Source organism: Echinops telfairi, unplaced genomic scaffold (genome assembly GCF_000313985.2).
Source record: "Echinops telfairi isolate 266 unplaced genomic scaffold, ASM31398v2 ScPeMD7_7420;HRSCAF=8458, whole genome shotgun sequence".
Lineage (NCBI taxonomy): Eukaryota > Metazoa > Chordata > Mammalia > Afrosoricida > Tenrecidae > Echinops > Echinops telfairi.
The window spans coordinates 34,787,674-34,806,364 of NW_022111320.1; the positions used below are offsets into that span (position 1 = coordinate 34,787,674).

The 18,691-nt window shown below is 43.5% G+C and overlaps 1 protein-coding gene across 3 annotated transcripts in view; it reads left to right on the plus strand.

Annotated features, from left to right (window-relative positions):
* Nucleotides 1–18,691, plus strand: part of THRB (thyroid hormone receptor beta) — a 463,054-nt gene that overhangs the window by 57,511 nt on the left and 386,852 nt on the right. For 2 of the 3 annotated variants that reach the window (XM_004704028.2, XM_045297409.1), the window contains exon 2: nucleotides 18,488–18,552. The gene's annotated coding sequence lies outside the window, so the exon portion shown is untranslated. The remainder of the gene's footprint in view (nucleotides 1–18,487; nucleotides 18,553–18,691) is intronic. The other variant, XM_045297408.1, reaches the window with a different exon arrangement.

Sequence of the window (18,691 nt, forward strand, 5' to 3'; positions counted from 1 at the left end):
TCTTCTGACATCCAATTTGACTTTTGCTTTCTTTCCTGCCCTTCCAATGGCCTTTGCTTTCTTCATGTGTAATGCTCTTGATGTCGTGCTACAGATCAGCAGTTCTTCTGTCCTGAATGTTCCCTGCTTCAGATCTGCTTGCGAGTATTCTCAAAATCCAGGTGGGATAAACTCGAGGTTGTATTTTGATTCTCGTGGACTTATTTTCATTTTCTCCAGCTTCAACTTGAAGTTACATATGAGCAATTGAAGGTTACACAGTTAGCCCCTGGCCTGCTTTTAGCTGCTGATACTGAACTTCTCCCTCTTCTCCTCCCACAGATGTGGCCAATTAGATTTCTATGTGCTCCATCTGGAGAAGTCCATGTGTATAGTTGGCTTTTGAAAATAGTATTTGCAACAAACAAATCATTGATCTTGCAAAATTCTATCATGTGATTTCTAGCTCCGTTTCTATTACTAAGGCTGTGTTTTTCAACTACGGTCCCTTCCTCTTTGTTTCCAACTTGTGCGTTCCAATCATTAATAATTACCAGTGAACTTTGATTGCATGTTTGATCAATTTCAGAATGAAGAAGATGGTAGAATTTTTCAGTTTCTTCATCACTCGCGTTAGAAGTTGGTGCACAAAGTTGTATAATAGTAGTATGTTTACTGGCTTTCCTTATGTACACACCGATATTTTCCTATCAGAAGCGGCATTATACTTCAATATAGATCCCAAAATGCCCTTTGTTACGATGAATGCGATGCCTTTCTGGTTGACTTGTCATTCCCGGCAGTCAACCATGTGACTCCGAGGCAGAATGAACAGTGCCAGTTTATTTAGGCTCACGAGTGCCTAGAATATCAATCTCTATGTGTTCCATTTCATTTTTGAGAACTTCCAATTTTCCCAGATACACACTTCATACATTACAGTTTCCAATTATTAATAGATATTTGCAGCTGTTTCTTCTCATTTTGCATTGTGCCACATCAGCAAATGGTGTCTGACGGCTTTACTCCACCCACATCATTATAGTCGACGCAAGTTTGGGGCGCCAGGCTCGCTCATTCCGATGTTGAGCTATTTCCAACCCAGGGGCTCATCTTCCGCCTCTCTTTACCTGACCGTCTTCCCTGCTTTCATAAGATTTGCAGTGGCGAACTGCTCAGAAGTGGATTGTCTCTTCTTCTTCATAGTAGTTTGCTATAAATCATGCATGCCATCCAAGGACTTCCCTATGCATGATAAGTAACAGTAAATTAGAAAACGATTTTTTTCTGTGTCATAACGGTTATATAACTGAATAGTGTTATCTGGCGATTAGATTCATTCCCTCTGAGATAAAACCCTTCCGAGCATTGCCAGTGTGGTGTGGCCTAAGCAAGTGTCTCTCTGGGTTTAACACAACCATCACTGAGACATGAATCTCTGAAAGCAATTTTTAATTGAGGAGTTTTGTTTCTTTGCATGGCTAAATCTAGTTAATTGTCACAAAATAATTGTATGGAGTAATGAATGGGACTTAAGAAGAATTGATGTGATGTTCCCGTGAAAAAGCATCAAAAGGCACAGCATTCTTTAAGTGTTTCCGGTATTTTCCTAATTGAATTTTTTAAATGTGTAGTTCTGATACATGTAATCCAACTACACTTACTATGTTCATAATTAAAATATGTTGCTAAAAGGGTTCCTATACATTTATTGTGTAAGTCGCTCAATATTGCATGATGCTTGCATTATTATGGCCGCATGTGGTTGTGGAGAATGGAGGGTCACGCATACACACACACACACACACACACACACACGAGAAAAAAACAGGCCAGGGGAAACAGCCATGTTAACCATGTGCACTTGGGCTAGCGTGTGGAGTAAGTGGGGGTGCTGTTTGTTTCCTTCGGGAAAACACACTGGAAAAGCACGGCTTGTTGCAGGTGAGACCTTCTAACCCACGGCCTCCCCATGCATGTCCGGATAGACTCTGCTCCATCGGGTTTCCAGTGAGTGTTTTTGGTTGGCTGACTCTTTAGAAGTAGATCGCCACACCTTTCTTCTGTGGCCCCTCTGGGCGGACTCAGACCTCTACTCTCTCAGTCAGCAGCGGAAGTCACAGCGGAAGTCACCATATCCGCCAACCCACAGCCATGGCGTCAACTCTGCCTCATGGAAGTCCTATAGGACACGGTAGAACTGCTCTTTGGGGTTACTGAGGCTACTACATCTTGGTGGCAGAGGAGAACCTCATCTTTATTCTGTCGGTTCAAGCCAACTGAACTTGTGGTTAGCATAAACTATGTAACCATATGCCCATTGGGCTCCTTAACTACGACCTTAGAAGCCAAGTAGAGACCCATACCTCAGGGAACCGTCAAGCCTGGAGAAGGGGGACATGGTGGAAGGAAGGAAGGTGGTTGTGATCATGGAGGAGGAGATGCCAGCTATGTGTGCTGGCGTACCAGCCTTTCCCCCTCACAGCTTTAGAGGCGCATTCCTTTCAGGGAGGCCTTTTGAACTACAAGGACTCTCCAGGAAAACCGTCTGGGACAATCAGTCCAGTTACTCAGGAACAATCTTGATCTGTCAAAAAAATAACAAAATCCCTTCTTAGTGTATCTTAATTCTAACACGTGTCTCTCCATCATGTGGAATACTAGCTTCCTGTGAGCAGAGCTTCCAATGAATAACTTCAGGGGCTCTGGAAAGCATAGCTTGCAAAAAATATATGTACCCACCTTTGCGGAACTTAACTTCCTGTTGAGTGAAACACCTGAGAAGGTGACTGAAAACATCAGGCAGTGTGTGCCAACTGTCAGAGGTATTAGGAGGGGTTCTCAAGGTTTGTTAAACTTGTTTGTTTTTAACTGTAAGGAGTACTTCATTTGCTGCTTACAAGAAGTTCATCCTTTTTTCCCCAGGACCCAGCCCAGTACATGGTATATTGCAGACACGGGAGACAATAAATATTGGTCGCTGCTAATGATATTGAGATACTGTAAATAGTCATTTTAAAACTTCTGTGCTAAAATCTGGTTGGAAAATTCTGAATGAAACAGTGAAATGGAAATCTCAATCGAAACTATTGTTCGTTTCTTTCAAATCAGTCAGCTCCTCGTGTATACCAGGATAAAAGATGTTTCCCAGTTCTGCAGCATCTTCATGATCATGGGTATGTTTCTGTCCATTGCGGGGGCCACTGTGCATTCTGAATGCCTTCCGAGATAGGGGGTTCATCTCCCAGCACTGCATCAAACCCTATTCTGTTCTGATTCATCTGGTATCGACTGGCTCATTTTCAGAAGTAAACTACTCGGCCTTTGTTCCTAAAGTGGCTTCGTTTAGGAGCTCAGCTGAAACCTGGGTCGCCTGGATGATACTACTGGTATTTGAAATAGTAGAGACATAGCTTCCAGCATCTTCACAGCACACAGAGTATAACCAACTGACGGACAGGTGGTGGATGCTAAGACTGCTCAGTGTTAATAGGCTGAAGCTCATGGTGAACCTTCAAGAGGGTGATACGGTATACCTGTCAGATTAGAGAATTCTTAAGCATTGTGGAATATCTTGTAGATGTTGAATTTGCTGTAAGACATTTTGGGGAATTCTCCCATAAACAAGAAATGCACCGATGGAAATCGATGGTCCAGGAAGGGTACTTGGGGGTGGCCCCAGATTTCATTGACTCCCACAGCGTTCATTTTCTAGAGGTGAAGCAACAAAGTACCCCAACTTTGGTGGCTTAAAACAGCACACGTATCTGTCCTTGCACTTTTGAGAGGCAGAAGTACAAAATGGGTCAACAGGGCTGTGCTCCTCAGGAGGATCCTGGGGAGATTATGCCCTGGCCTTTCTTAGTTTGGAGGGACCACCTGCTTTCATAGGCACATGGCTCCCCATCACGTTGCCCTTCCCTCTCCTCCTCACATCGTCTCCTGACTCCTTGCCTCCTTAGAGGGATGCTGTTACTGCATTGCCTCTGCCCAGGTCACGAGGCTAATCTCCCCATATCCAGACCCTTAACTGACTCACACCTGCAAAGACCTTTTCAGCCCTGTAGGATAGCATGTCCACCGGACCCGGGGATTACGACGTGAGCATCTCAGTGGTTATTCTTCTGCCTACTTCGCCCACAGTGTATTTCCCAGGACCCTAGAAAATACCTGATAAATATTTGTTGAATCATGTTCAGCAATTAAACGAAGTGGTTTTAAGAATGCTCCCTGATTGACGCTGGCGAGAGAAACTAGACCTGGGACCCATATCATCATGACAACAGGTCCTGGCAAAGGTTTCCAAAGCACAGGCTTTCTTGAGGAAGATCTTTCCAATGGGGATTGTGTTATGAAATGATCCTTTCGTGGCAGCAGGATGCATTTCTATAGAAACCCACAGCATTCCCTTGATAATCACCCAGCAGGCTGACCTCCCTCCAGACCTGCTTCCTGCTTGGGGATTGGTATGTTGCGTGTGGCCAGACTTTGAGTAGGAGGGGAGGGGAGGTTAGCAGTGCTGCAAAGGAAGAGGCCAGAGAGGAAGGAGCAGAGGAGGAAGGAGTCACATCTGATGGAGAGGTGGCTTCTGGGATGAGTCCATTTAAAGCCTGTGGTAGCTTATGGTACACCCACTCGACTTCTTGTCTTCTGGGACAGTGAGTAAAACTAGAGGGATATCAGTACAAAGGCTGCAGGAATTACCAGTTCCTCGGAAGGTCGTTTCCAATGTGTCCGATCTCTGTAAGAAAACAATTGCATGGTTTTTATTTCTTATAAAATATATCTTGTTTTGATAGTCATGGTAGGAAATACAAATTGGAGATGCCACTGTAGCGCCTCAATGTATTTCCTGCTATCTTTTTTTTCTTTCTATATATAGTTACACTGAAGAATGAGGAGCGTATTCTGATATACAGAGGCTTTTGTTTTACTCCTTTGCTTACTGTGGTGAAAATATACATAATAAAACATTTTCCATTCAACAATTCAATTGTGTTGATTCTATTTTCAAATTGTGTAATTTAACCACAATGAAAATAAACTCAATGCCCCCTAAGCAAAACCTCCCTCTCTCCCTCCCCCGCCCCCTCCTGGCTCCCAGTAATCATCTTTAGTTTCTATATATCTACTTTTTTTTATGTAAGTGAGCTCATACATTATTTGTCCTTTTGTGACTGAATTATTTCATGTAGGAGAATGCTTTCAAAGGTTGTCACTTGATTGGAAGCATTTCAGTATTCAATTGGAAGCCTTCAGTATTCTTCAAAATGTAATGATTTCATGACTATATAATAGTGCACTTTGGGACGTACACCTACAATCGAATGAAAGATGCAGTCTTGTGCTACATCTTTTGCCACCGAGAGTTCCTAGAGATGTCATTAAAGGGCATATTCATTTTTATGACCCTTCTTAGATAGGGAGGGGCCCTGGTGGCCACAGTGGTTCAAGAACTCAGCTGCTTGCTCAAAGGTCAGTGGTTCAAACCACCAGCTGCTTCATGGGAGAAGTATGTGGCAGTCTGATTTTGTAAGCCCTTTGGAACAGCTAAACCCTGCCCCCAGGGTGGCTTTGAGCCAGAGGGGACTGGATGAAAATGGGTTTGGTTTGGGTTTTAGTTCTGAGATAGGACCAACTGTATCCATCTGTATTCCCCCGGACTGTGTGTGACAGATAGCCCTCCTGCTGTCTCACCTCGTGCTCTGCAACACGGAGCGTCGAAAGGCATTTCCTCTGTAATGAAGGGAAGAGCCGGGCCACACTTGACCTCTTCCAGCTCCCAGGCTGTGCGTCACCAGGCAGAGATCGGACCTCTGCCCCTCCAGCCGCTTTTTACCCCGTCCTCACGCCGGCTAGCCCACCAATGGCATTCCACTTTGTGGCCGGGACCCATAACTCATTGCAATGGCCACACAATTACTCCCGATGCAGGGGTTTATGGGGGGTGACAGCAGGTTACAATTCCTGTGAGAAATGCTCAGGAAGCGGTGGTTCAATCAGGAATCTTCACAAAGTTCAGGTGTTTCACAGTATCTTTCCTGTGTTTACAAGCATCATTTATATGGCAGAAATAATCATTTTTAGCAACAAATCAATAGTTCTGGGTATTTTTATATTTGAGGATTTTCTTCTGTTGTCTAATTCTTAGTTATTGCTATATGACCACTGTGTATTTTGTATTTTAACTTGCTTCTATGCTAACAAAAATCAACTTTTCTAGCTCTCCAGTTTTCTTAGTAGACAACTATATTCAATGCAAAAAAATAAAAATTGTAATATCTTTTCAAACAATGGACATTTTTGGTCAGACAGCTTGGATTTAAATTCCTCATTTCTTAGAATTATAGAATATTTAGCAAGTTACTTTTTCTAGTTTTAGTTTCTTACTCTAGGAGATGTGGATAATAATATAAATATCTTATAAAAATATTTTAAGTATCTATTGCCATTGCTTATAAAGTCTTTGATATCAGATAATGTAGACTATGTACTTTCTTTTGAAATGATTGTGTAAATTTTTCTTCTTGATTTATTAAAATATTGCACCATAATTACAGATTTCCTAATACTTGATCATACTTTATACTTGGAGTAAAGCCACTTTAATCATGATGAAATGTTCTGTTCACTTTTCAACTCAATATTTGTTTCAGGTTTTTGCATCCATTTTTATCATGAATTCGTCATTAGTTGAATTTTACGATGTTTTGTCATTTTATATCAGAGTGATGTGAACTTCCCATGATGATTAGAAAGTGTTTGTTTTTCTGGGCTTTGGAGATAAAGGAATTATATATTTTTTAAGTATTTGAAATCACCTTCCTGTGGAGTTTTTCTCTGTTTGCATGTCTTTGGGACCAGAAAATGCATTGAGCATGGTGTCAAGTTGTTGTCTTTCTCACATATCTGGTTCTTGCTCTGCGTTTTCACTAATCATGGCTTAATTCGGGGTTTCTGTTCGACTTGTGTCTATTTTGGCAATGCATGTTATACCCCAAGTTGTGTCCACTCTCTTTAAACTGGGTTTTTTAAAATAATAATTATAGAGCTGTACACTGTATTGTCTTAGAAATTCTAAAATTTCATAATGATGTCTCGCAGTGATTACTTCTCTGCCTTTATTACATCGTAGAGGCTGCACTCAGAAAAGTTCGTAGTTCGAAACCACCAGTGTGCTCCATGCAAGAAAGACAGGGTTTCTACCTCCACAAGGACAGTCGCCAAAACTCACAAGGGTAGTTCTAACCTGTCGTGTAGGGTCACTGTGATGGCAGTGAGTCCTTAAATAATGCTGGTTCTAAAAGTCTCACTGCTTTGGATCAATGTCGACTCACAGTGACCCCATAGGGCAGGGTAGAACTGCCTCTTTGAGTTTCTGAGATTATAAATCTTTATTGGAGTGTAAAACCCCATCTTTCTCCCAAGGAGCCGCTGGTGGTTTTGAACTGCTGACCTTATGGTTAGGGGCCCAATGAGTTACCACTACGCCAAGGCTCCACTGCTGACCATGTAACCTCAAAATCAGTCATTTGTCAGTCATCATTTGTTGTGTTCAAAGGCTACTTTTTTCACATGCAAATGTTTCTTTCATTCACCATCTACTTAGCATACTGTTTAAGCCTAAAGGAATAAAAATTCATCACAGACCAGCTACTTAGGGAGCCCTGACCACCATTACTTGGTGTTAAGAGTGCAAAATATGGGCCTAGTGTCCGAAGCAGGAATCATGGTGAATGAGCAGATATGAAATCCATCCCGCATGGTGAAGAAACATAGGTTTCCCAGGCCCCTATCTAGGACAATGAAAGTCCATTCTTAGAGAGTAGTTGGTGCCTAAATTTTACCTCAGGAGCTGTAAACTCCTGGAGGGCCCTGGGTTCACATCCCTGTTCCACCACCACCACAACCTGTGTAACTTCCAACAAGCCCCTTAAACTTGCTGCCCCACAATTGCCTCCTCAACTGTGCTGACGTGGACCGCGGAGGACAGGACCTGGCGCGTACAAGTAGCTTTGACGCTGCCATTACTATATTTCATCATGCGATCGTTCGCAAGGTTCTAATGTATAGATAGTTCTCCGTGGAAAGCTCAAAGACAAATTGGGAATTAAAATATTTTATTCACCATGTTTAGAGGCATTTAGAAGATCAGGGTTCCCTGAGTTGAGGGTACTCCAGGGAGGTAAAGGATAAAAACACGCTACCCTAGTTACCGTTAATCCGCCTACTCTTCTTGGTGGGAAGCAGTCGTCCCTCAGATGTGTGTGCTCTCTGTGCCAGCCCTTGTTTCTTTTCAGACATCTTTGAGGAGTCAGAGATAGAGGTGTTTCCTTGAGGCAGCCAGCCACGTGGATAAAGAGCCTTCAGTCTCTGTTTAGGGGACCAGTGTTGGGCAGTGTTTCTGTTCGGGGAGGAGTTTCCATGGTGCCGATTCTTTCATTTTCCTCTGATTCGGGTAGGTGAGTCCCAAAACCAAGCACACTGCCAGCGCGTCCACTGGAACTCATGGCGATCCTGTAGGACAGAGTAGAGATGCCCCTGTGGACTCCTGGGCTGTGCACCTTTATGTAAGCAGAACGCCTAAACTTGCTCCCGCAGAACAGCAGGGGGATTTGAATCGCCGAGCTTGTAGGTAGTAGCAACAGTCATAATCCACGACAAGCACAGTTAACCCTCACGGCAACAGGCCTTCTCAAAGTTGTCATGTCGCCAAGTGAGATGGCATAAATTATACCGTAGATATTCGAGTATAAGCCGACCTGAATCTCAGCCGAGACACCTAATTTTGCCACAAAACTGCATTAAAAATGTCCTGAAGAACTCGGCTTATACACGAGTATATGCGGTATGTACATGTGGATTGTGTAGTGCTTTACTCGCTAAAAAAATCCTCAGTGCCATGGAGTCGATGCTGACCCACAGCGACTCTTGTGGGCTTTCAAGACTGTAACTGTTTAAGGGAGTAGAAGGACCAGTCTTTTTCCCAAGGAGCTGCTGGAGGTTTCGAACTGCCAACCATGTGGATCACGGCGCAACACATAGCCACTACGCCACCACAGCTTCCTTCTAAGGGTCCTCAAATAGCTTGTGGGAGCATTGAATGGAAAGACAATGGGATTTTTCCATGAGCTTTTTTAGGTTCATGCATTGATAGTCTCTTGGCTAGTTATTTTCAGAATATTCTCTTAACCACTACTACTTGCCCATTTTCCGGCGCCTCTATAAGGGAAGGTGTCTTTCCCTGTGTTTCTATTACTTCCAGGAGAAAGTTCAAGCCTCATAGCAGGATGCAGAGGGCTTCTCCACACCTCTCTCTTATTACCTTTGCTCACTGCACTGCTGCCATGCTGTCAGTGTGAGCAGAATTCTACCGTGACTTCAAGATTCCTGATGTCCGTGGTCTATATCATTCTTCCCTTGGCTGTGAACGTGACCTGTGCGTATGCTGTCGCTCCAGGATTGCTTTCTAAGGCTGCTTGGCAGACTAAAGAGAAAGATGCTCTCGCTTTCCTTGAAGAAATAGACAATTGTACTGTGGAGAGGAGCACATAGCGAGAAATGGCCTGGTAGGGTGGTGGCTATGGGTCGGGTTGCTGACAGCAAAGGCAGCAGTTTGAAATTACCAGCCACTCCCATGAAGAGTTACAATCTCAGCCACCCACAGGAGCAGGTCTACCCTGTTCTATCCGGTTACTTTGAGTTGGAATTGTCTCAGTCCTTGGCAGCACATTTTTTTTGCGGGGATGGGGTGGTGGTGTTAGCAGCTAAGAATGGACCCTGGCTGAGACCCAGTGTGAAAGCAGGGACCTTAATAAAATCTGCCCACAACCAATGAGCTGATCTGTATCTCAGTTTCAACTTGGTGAGATCCTGAGCAAAGGACCCAGCTAACCTGTCTCTGAACTTCCGAACCATACAGTATGTGAGCCGATTTAGTCATGTGTGGGGTTTTAAGCTACTCATTAAGTAGCAAGTTTCTCTGGGGACCAAAAGGTTGATGGTTTGAATCCGCCGATCACTCTGTGAAAAAAAAGATGTGGCGGTCTGTTTCTTTAAAGCCTGGGAAGTTTTTTGTGGCAATTCTGTTCTGTCCTATAGACACTGAATCAGGATTGATGGGATAGCACAAAGCAACAAATCAACCACGTGATAATTTGTTATCTATAGCTGCATAAAACTAATGCAGCCTGTTCATCTTTGTATGTTTTCTTATCGCCAATCACTCATTCTTTTCGAGTACAATTGTTTCCCAGGTGTCCAGGGCTCAGCTACCATTCCTTGGGCTGCAACAGATTTACCGTCCTCTTCCATCTGGATGGAAACAGTCCCTTCCATCTGAACATCTAGTCTCCATCTGGCCCTGGTCTCCTTGGATGGTTTTTATTCAGAAATACTGTTACAAATGGAATTTTCTATTTGTACATTCTAGTACATGAATATAACTGCAGAGTTTTATAGACTAAGGGTGTCGTGGTGGGTTACACTCTGGGTTGCTAACCATAATGTCAGCAGTTCAAAACTACGAGCTACTCTGTAGTAGAAAGATGAGGCTCTCTACTCCTGCAAAGAGTTGTAGTCAAGAAAACTCACAAAGGAGGGCAGTTCTACCCTGTCCTGCAGGGTTGCTAGGAGTCAGAACTGACCTGATGGCAATGAGGGAGAATGATTTTTGCTTTTTCAAAATGTGCTAGGTTAGATTCATTTCTGAAGCATGGATTCGTTGTGAAATTTAGACAGTGGTTTGGAAAAACTTCTGAATTGAACTGTGTGTACAAGACAATTACTCCATAAGGGTATAAAGGAAGGCTATCAGGATGCACCACCACAGACCCTCTAAAGGTATTGTTTTCATCATTAATTTTAGTAAGGATATGCGTTGCACACGTGTCAAAGTTGGCTCGGGTACCAAGCCTAGAAACATGGATTATACATTGACTAACTGAGTTAGAGTTCAAAGATGTGGACATGGGTCAGAACACAGGCTCAAAGCTAACAAAACGAGCTTCTCATTATCACCTGTGCAATGGTTTATGCCTAGATTTGAAAAAAAAAAGAAAGAAAAGAAAAAGCCAACCCAGAAACCAAGCATAAGCCAGACAGCATATGCAAAAATGTTTCCATTAGTTGTTTACAAGCTAAGACTAAATCTGTGGAGAAATATGGCTTCTAGTGGAGCTCATTTAAGTAATATTGCTAATCGAAAACTGTGTTTATAGGAACACTGTACCCAGAAGAAAAATGGTCTTCATCCTTTCCATGTGAGCTATACCATTCCCAAGAGATTACACATTTCTGGACTGGAAGCTCTCCATTTGGCCAGGACCAGATGGATGAGCAGATTTGAAACCACGCCCTCTCTTCTGGGGTAGTCTGAGCTGTAGATAGTTAACTTGGGAAAGAAAAGGAATCTAATGATTAGGACCCAGTTTCACGATCAGTGCATGGAAATGATAGGGACATAGATTTTAGAGCTACTAACGTGTAGTTAATAGCAAACTAGGAGGGGTTTTCTTAGGAAATTACTGACACCTTTATCTCTGCACATTACACATAGAGATTTGAGTGGAGGAAGTAGATTTGTGAAGGAATGTTTGGTATATATTGTCCTGATGAGATATTGATTGACCAGAGGTCACTAAAACACATATTTAGAGACTATGAAGTTTAATTAAAGAGAAAGAATAAGGAACCTTAAAGATGTGATTTTATAAAGTAGGAGAAGGGACTTCCCCTCTGAACTGGACTACCTCCGTGAAATGCATATCCCTCTCGTTGTGAGAAGCTGTCTGTTTCAGATGTGGTTAATGCCCTACACAGATCCCCTCCTGTCGGCTAGTAGACCATCCTCCAATTGCTGGCAGTATCGACTGCTAACACATCACAGCTTCACCCTCCACTGGAGGCCTGCCCGTGAAAGATGAGTCTCATCCATAGATGTCCCATCCCTGGGAGTTCCCTTGGCAACAGACTAGCTGATGCCTGGGTATAAGAGCCCAGCTCCCTTGCCTCTGCAAAGGACCACATGAGCAGAAGTTTCGGTCTCCTTTTCTCCTGCTTTATTGTGTTTTCTCATCTATTTTTCCTAAGAGCTCCAACTTGCTCCCCTGTGCTCATAGTTTGGTCACTGCCTGAGGAGCAGTCCTCAGTAGCCTCCGGCTGTATGTCGGACCCGTCTAGGACCACTCTACCAACATGGGAGTAGGTAATCTTGGAGGGTCCCGTTCCTCCAACATCAATGATCCTACATTCATCCCGTTTCCTTCTGTTGTCCATAGGGTTGCTATGGATGGGAACTGGCTCGGTGGCACCTAGCAACAACATATGTATTATACTGCGATGTCCTTCAACCTGTGTGCCCTCATGCATAACCCTGCAACTCCTTTTTTGTAATCTCTTTTGACAGTGGTAGTACCACCTGACTTTCTATGGCCATAAAATAATTGGTGTCTTTGCCTAATGCTAACAGTGGTCTTGGGATTTATCAGATTAGAGAAATAAGAGACTAGTGGGTATTATTAATCTCTTTCTCTTTTTAATTGATGTATGTTTCTGCTGCTTCATACTTCTCTTTAGCCAGCCTTCTCATAACAGGCCCCTGATTGGCCTGACCACCGGCCGTGTAAGATGGCATGTGGCAAAGAAGAAGCTAAAGGAAAGAGACCTGGTTTGAGAGTCTAGACCAGCAGTTCCCAACCTGTGGGTCACGACCCCTTTGGGGGTCGAATGACCCTTTCACAGGGGTCGCCTAACACATATTTCCAATGGTCTTAGGAACCAAGACACTGCTCCTCTATCCATCTCCAGGTGGGTCCGCCCACATGCAGATACACCCACCTTCGAGTACCAGGCGTGAAGAGTGTTACCCATGCTACACCATGCTTCAAGACAAAATTTCATTTATTTGTAATTAGAAATAAATATTTCATAATATATAATTATATAGTTTTGTGATCAATCATTATGCTTTTAATATGTTCAATTTGTAACAATGAAAATACATCCTGCAGATCAGATATTTACATGACGATTCATAACAGTAGCAAAATTACAGTGATGAAGTAGCAATGAAAATAATTTTATGGTTGGGGTGTCACCACAACATGAGGAACTGTATGAAAGGGTCGTGGCATGAGGAAGGTTGAGAACCACTGGCCTACACTGATGGGATTAATGGAGACAGTCATGTGGCCTTTGAGTCAGTTAACCTTTTTTAACCTCAATTCCCTCATGTATGACCATAACCTGCCTGCCCTGATTACCTGACAGGCATGTGTAGACAAAGTGAGATAGCCCCTCTGAGACGTCTGACAAAAGCATAAAACCCTTGATAAGCATAAGACACGATTTACATAAGGGCTCAAGATGCAGACTTGCTCATGAAGAGCTTGCAAAATAATAGGAGAGCTGAGCTGTGAAAACAGGTACACGCTCAGCTGGGGCTCGTGTGCTTCATCCATGGGTACAAAGTTGTGTAGACGGCAGAGGAGAATGAACCCAATACTGGCTTGGAACCTGTAGCCGGCAGGACCCTGCATGAACTCAGACTGATGAATTTCTCTTACCTCTTTTTATGCCTAGTGGAGAAAATAACCTGGTAGACACCTGTTTGTTTGATGTAGGGGTTGAAGGGAGCCTTTAGTGGTGTACTGGGGTAAACATTGGGTTGCTAACTACAGGGCCAGTGGTTCAAACCCCCCATCTTCTCCCCGGGAGAAAGGTGTGGCCCATCTGCTTTCGTAAAAGTTTATAACCTTGGAAAGCCCATGGAGCAGTTCCAATCTGTCCTTAAGGGTAATTGATGTGATGGCAGTGAGCTATGGATTGAAGAATCTTTCCTTCTCTGGCTAATTTTTTATTGCTATAAATCTATATGTAGCAAAACAGTTGACATCTTGACATTCTTCTTTTTTTTAATAAATCATTTTATTGGGGGCTCTTATAACAATCTACACATCAGTTGTGTCAAGCACATTTGTACATATGTTGCCATCATCCTTTTCAAAGCATTTTCTTTCTACTTAAGCCCTTGATATCAGCTCCTCATTTTTTCCTTCCCTCTCCCATCCTCCCTTCCTCATGAACCCTTGATAAATTATAGATTATTATTTTCATATCTTACATCGTCCTCTGTCACCCTTCACCCACTTTTCTGTTGTTTGTCCCCCTGGGAAGGGGTTATATGTTGATCCTTGTTATTGATGTTGATCCTTGTTATCAATTCCTCCTTTCTCTCCCCACCTTCCCCTTATCCTCCTGGTATCTTTATTCTCATTGTTGGCCCTGAGTGGTTTATCTGTCTTGGATTCCCTGTATTGCAGGCCCTTATCTGTAGCAGTGTCCATGTTCTGGTCTAGTCCGATTTGTGAGGTAGAATTGAGGTCATGATAGTGGGGGGTGAGTAAGGCAGGGGAGGAAGCATTAAAGAACTCGAAGAAATGTGTGTGTTTCATCAGTGCTATGTGGCACCCTGACTGGCTCATCTCTTCCTCGTGACCTTTCTGTAAGGGGTTGACCAGTTGTCTACAGGTTGGCTTTGGGTCTCCACTCCATGCCTCCCTCCATTCACATTGGTATGATTTTTCGACCTTCTTCTTACATACACTTCAGTGACATGAACTCTGCTCCTCATATTGTGACCATCACCATTATTGGTTATTAAAATGTCTCACGACCCTTATCAGAATGAATAATCTCTTCATCGTCAATTGTGTGCAGTGATACTTAGGGCTATCCGCCTTCCAAGTGGATTTTAGTTGCGCCAGCCAGCCCTCAAACCTGAAACTGTTTCTATATGTATCTGTTCTTAGCATGGATTCTCTGAAGCTGTGACTGTCAGTTGAGGGGCTTCACATTATTATTATGCTTCAGACAGAGAAGGACATTCCATTTAGTAACTGGGAAGTGGCTAGAGAAGCTCCAAGGAATTCACCCCAGATGGGTGGCTGTCCGTGAGCTTTGACCCCGGAAGTCTTTCCAAATATGGTTGTCATTAATCTTGATAGTCAGACCCAGAGTGAAGAAGAAAACAAGCCATTAGTTGCTCTTATTCATTTTCCAATTTACTCACGCAGATGTACTTTCTAAAATTCCAGCAACAAGAATCTATAGAGGGGGCTCTCAGAGGTGTTGGGAAAATGGAATTCTTCCACAAACGTTTTGAAGGCCTTGCACATCCATTGAACTAAAATCTATCACTAATCTAGATTCCTTTAGCTTTGATTGAATGTCCTTTACCTGTGCCAGGAGCCCATCAAGGACATTGATTTACGTTTAGTTGTCATGTTACTACTCTAGGGCCCTTTTGCTTGTGGCTGTTTCTTAGATTGATCTTGATTTTGATGGCTTTGACCATTTGAGGAGAACTGGCCCAGGGGGTGGGATGTCCCACTAGTGGAATTTGTTTGATGTTCTTCTCGTCAGAACAAAAAATGGGGTTACGGGTTCTTGGGGGGGATGATGAAAGATAGCAAGTGCCATTCTCGTTCCATGGAAAGGACACGTAGTATCAACATGATGTATCACTGTTGAAGCTGACCTTGCTTATCTGACTGAGGGAGTGTTTTCAGGTCCAAATACTTTTCTTCTCTCTCCCTTTGGAAGCAAGTTCATTTGTGCAGCCCAAACCCAGTGAATAGGGGCTTCGATTCACCTTGTTGAGGGTCAAGTATTTATACAAATGATTTGGAATTCTTCTGCAAGGGAGCTTTTTCCTGCAGTTCCCATATGCACAGGGGATATATCTTAAGGCTCGCCAGGGACATGTGAAAGCATGGCTGGTACTGAATCCTCTCTACTTTTATGTTTCCTATACATACATACATACGATAAATATTTTATCTGCAAATTAGGTGCAGTGAACGTTTAAGAACAATCACTAATAATAAAATAGAACAACATACTGCAGTAAAAATTATGATGTGAGGTGAATGATGTAATATTGTAGTTTCAGGCGACTATTTACAGACTACACTGGCTACTAAAGCTTCTTAAAGTGAAATTGTGATGTGGGGCTAATATACATATATATCAGCACTGTGCACATGGACATATACATGTGCATATATATGTGTATATTACTAAAGATATATAGACATATATCTTTCAGAAGTCTGACTTGTTAGTTTTGACTGTGTTTCTTAGTTGAGCCAGGAAGCAAAGCTGTTATTGTTTACTGCTATGCACTTAAAAACTGTATAGCCCTTTCCTGAAAGCCCAGATCACTAACATACATGACCAGTCTCAGCTGTCCTCAAGTTGAATGTGACTCATGGTCACCCTGGGTTTGTTGAGTATGGCTGCTTTTGGACAAGTAGACCACCAAGCCTTTCTTCCAAGGTGTCTCGGGGTGGACTTGCACAGCCAATCTTTTCGGCCTAGAGCCTAACCATCTGTTCCACTCAAGGACTCCTGAATCCAGCATCAAACCATGTAGATAGTACTTCTGTTCTCCCCCTGTGGCAGGGCTTGGAGCCCCTACAAAATGGTTCGTTCATACCAACAGAAACAAGGGCAGCCTACATGTTGTGTGGCAGCCACACCTCTTGGATGCTGGGTTTTGACCCAAGTAGGAAACACTGTGGTCTTCCTGCCCCAGAGATGGCAACTGACCGACCACATGCAAAGGAGAGTGGCTGGCTGCCTGTTTCCTACCTAGGTCAAAATCCAGTTCTCGAAGAGATCTCGCTTCTAGGTACTGGTCATCATGCCTATTTCATCAGCCCAGGCGGCATCATTTTAAGTCGGCTTGAAGCCCTGTATCATTGGCTTTTCCCTTTGCATGGCAGTTGCTTTTACTCATGTTCCCCCCTTCTGCTTCCCCTCATCCCTTAGCAGAGCAGCCTCTCTTTGGAGCCCCTGGGGGAAGACTGTCATCTCCGGTATAGTCCCATCTAGGTGCTGCCCTGGCCACGCCAGTATTACTTGCTTCTCCACTTGCTTTCTCAAACAGGAACTGTATTGTTTCCTGACTCACCCTGGGGTTCGTCCAATCCCCTCTCAGTGCGCTAGTGGCATTTGCTACTGTTTTCCTGGCTCCACGTTCTCTTGCCATTACCCTTAAGGCATATTTACAAATTATTAGATTATCACGTGTGTATGCATTTATATGCAGTTAATTGATTTCTCAACTCATGTGAACTAAAATTACTGTCTACTTCTTTGAAAGGGAATTGCTTACATTGAGCCTTAATTACCTATTCTTCTCAAAACGTTTGAGGACTGCATGCATTGCTGCATGCACTGGTTTTATTTCTGACCCCACATAACTCCGGGTTTTCTCTTCTTTCTTTCTTTCTTTTCCAATACGTTAAGAACTGATTTGATTTTAAGGTTTTCATGATAGCTGTGGCTAGCACACGGCTCCTGGCATTGCAAGAGCAAGAGAAAGACTCCAATCCCCTTGGCTCCACCAAGCAACACGCTAAGCTCACGTGTAAACATGCTATGTTGTCTGACGGTTATCAAGAGACAAATCATGTGAAGAAGAGAGGAAGTTCTACTCTTCCTGTGGGGTGCCTAAAGGGTCTTCGCATTTGGGTACAGTTCTGCAGTGTCCATTTCTGCCTTCAGCTTGCTGGACCTCATGACCACCTTTGATCCATCACTGGGATCCTTTCCTGTGGATCTTTTTCTCCATTTGGTTCTCTGAAACCGCTCTTCTTTTTTTTTTTTTATCTCCTCCAGTCTCAGCCCATACATTCCCTGCCCTCAGTTGGCCTAAGTAGCTCTCCTCTAGAATTCTTTTTTTTTTCCTTCTATCTATCTAGTGTTCTCAGTTTAGTATCTGTTGTCTCAAATTGAGTTTTGTCTTCTCTTTCTCATACCTTTTCTTCCATAGTTTGGCCAGTGGTACCGCTATGCACTTAGTTAGCTAAACCTGAAACATCCGAATCATCCTAGACCTCTTCTCGACAAATCCAGGTGGCTTTGAGTGAAGCGTTCTTCCACCCTAGTGCCTTCGCTCATCCCCACGACTGCTGTAACGATCCCAGGCCGAGAGGATGGCCACATCCCAGATATCCCTCCCGGTTTTCTACCCTTGATTTTCTAAAAGCAAATCACAGCTTCATATCCCTGGTGGCTCTGGTAGCTGACACCTCTAGGGTTGTCCTCAGATGTCCGCAGGACTTCCATGCGCAGCAACCAAAGGCTGATGCTCACCTCATCAGCTGTTGTTTCTCTCCTCTCCGCTATGTACCAAACACACCGATCATTGCTAGTTTTAGAAGAAGCTTCTCTGCCTTTGAGGGGCTCTGGTGGTGTAGTGGGTCATGTGTTGGGATGACTGTCTCTAGGTTGGTGGTTCAAATCCACTAGCTACTGCTTGGGAGAAAGAGGAGGCTGTCTGCCTCTGTAAAGCGCTAGGGTCTCAGAAACCCTAAAGAGCAGTTCCACTCGGTCCTGTCGGGTTGCTCTGAGTAGGGTTTGACTTGCTGGCAGTGGGTTGGGTTGGGTTGGGTTTTCTGCCTTTGCTTCCCCACTAAAACGTCCTTCCTGTCTTTCCCAGCAGGCACAGACTCCGTCTTCACTCAGGACCACCTTGTGACGTTTGCACGATGTCTTCCTGGTAAGGTAACTATTTCTTCGTGTGTCAGCTGAGTGTTGTCCGCATCTTTATTCCGCCATGTAACTCTACACGCAGTTTAAAAAAATGGGAATGTTTGCAGAATAATTCATAGGTGACGGAGGTCCCCCCCACCACATTTTCTAT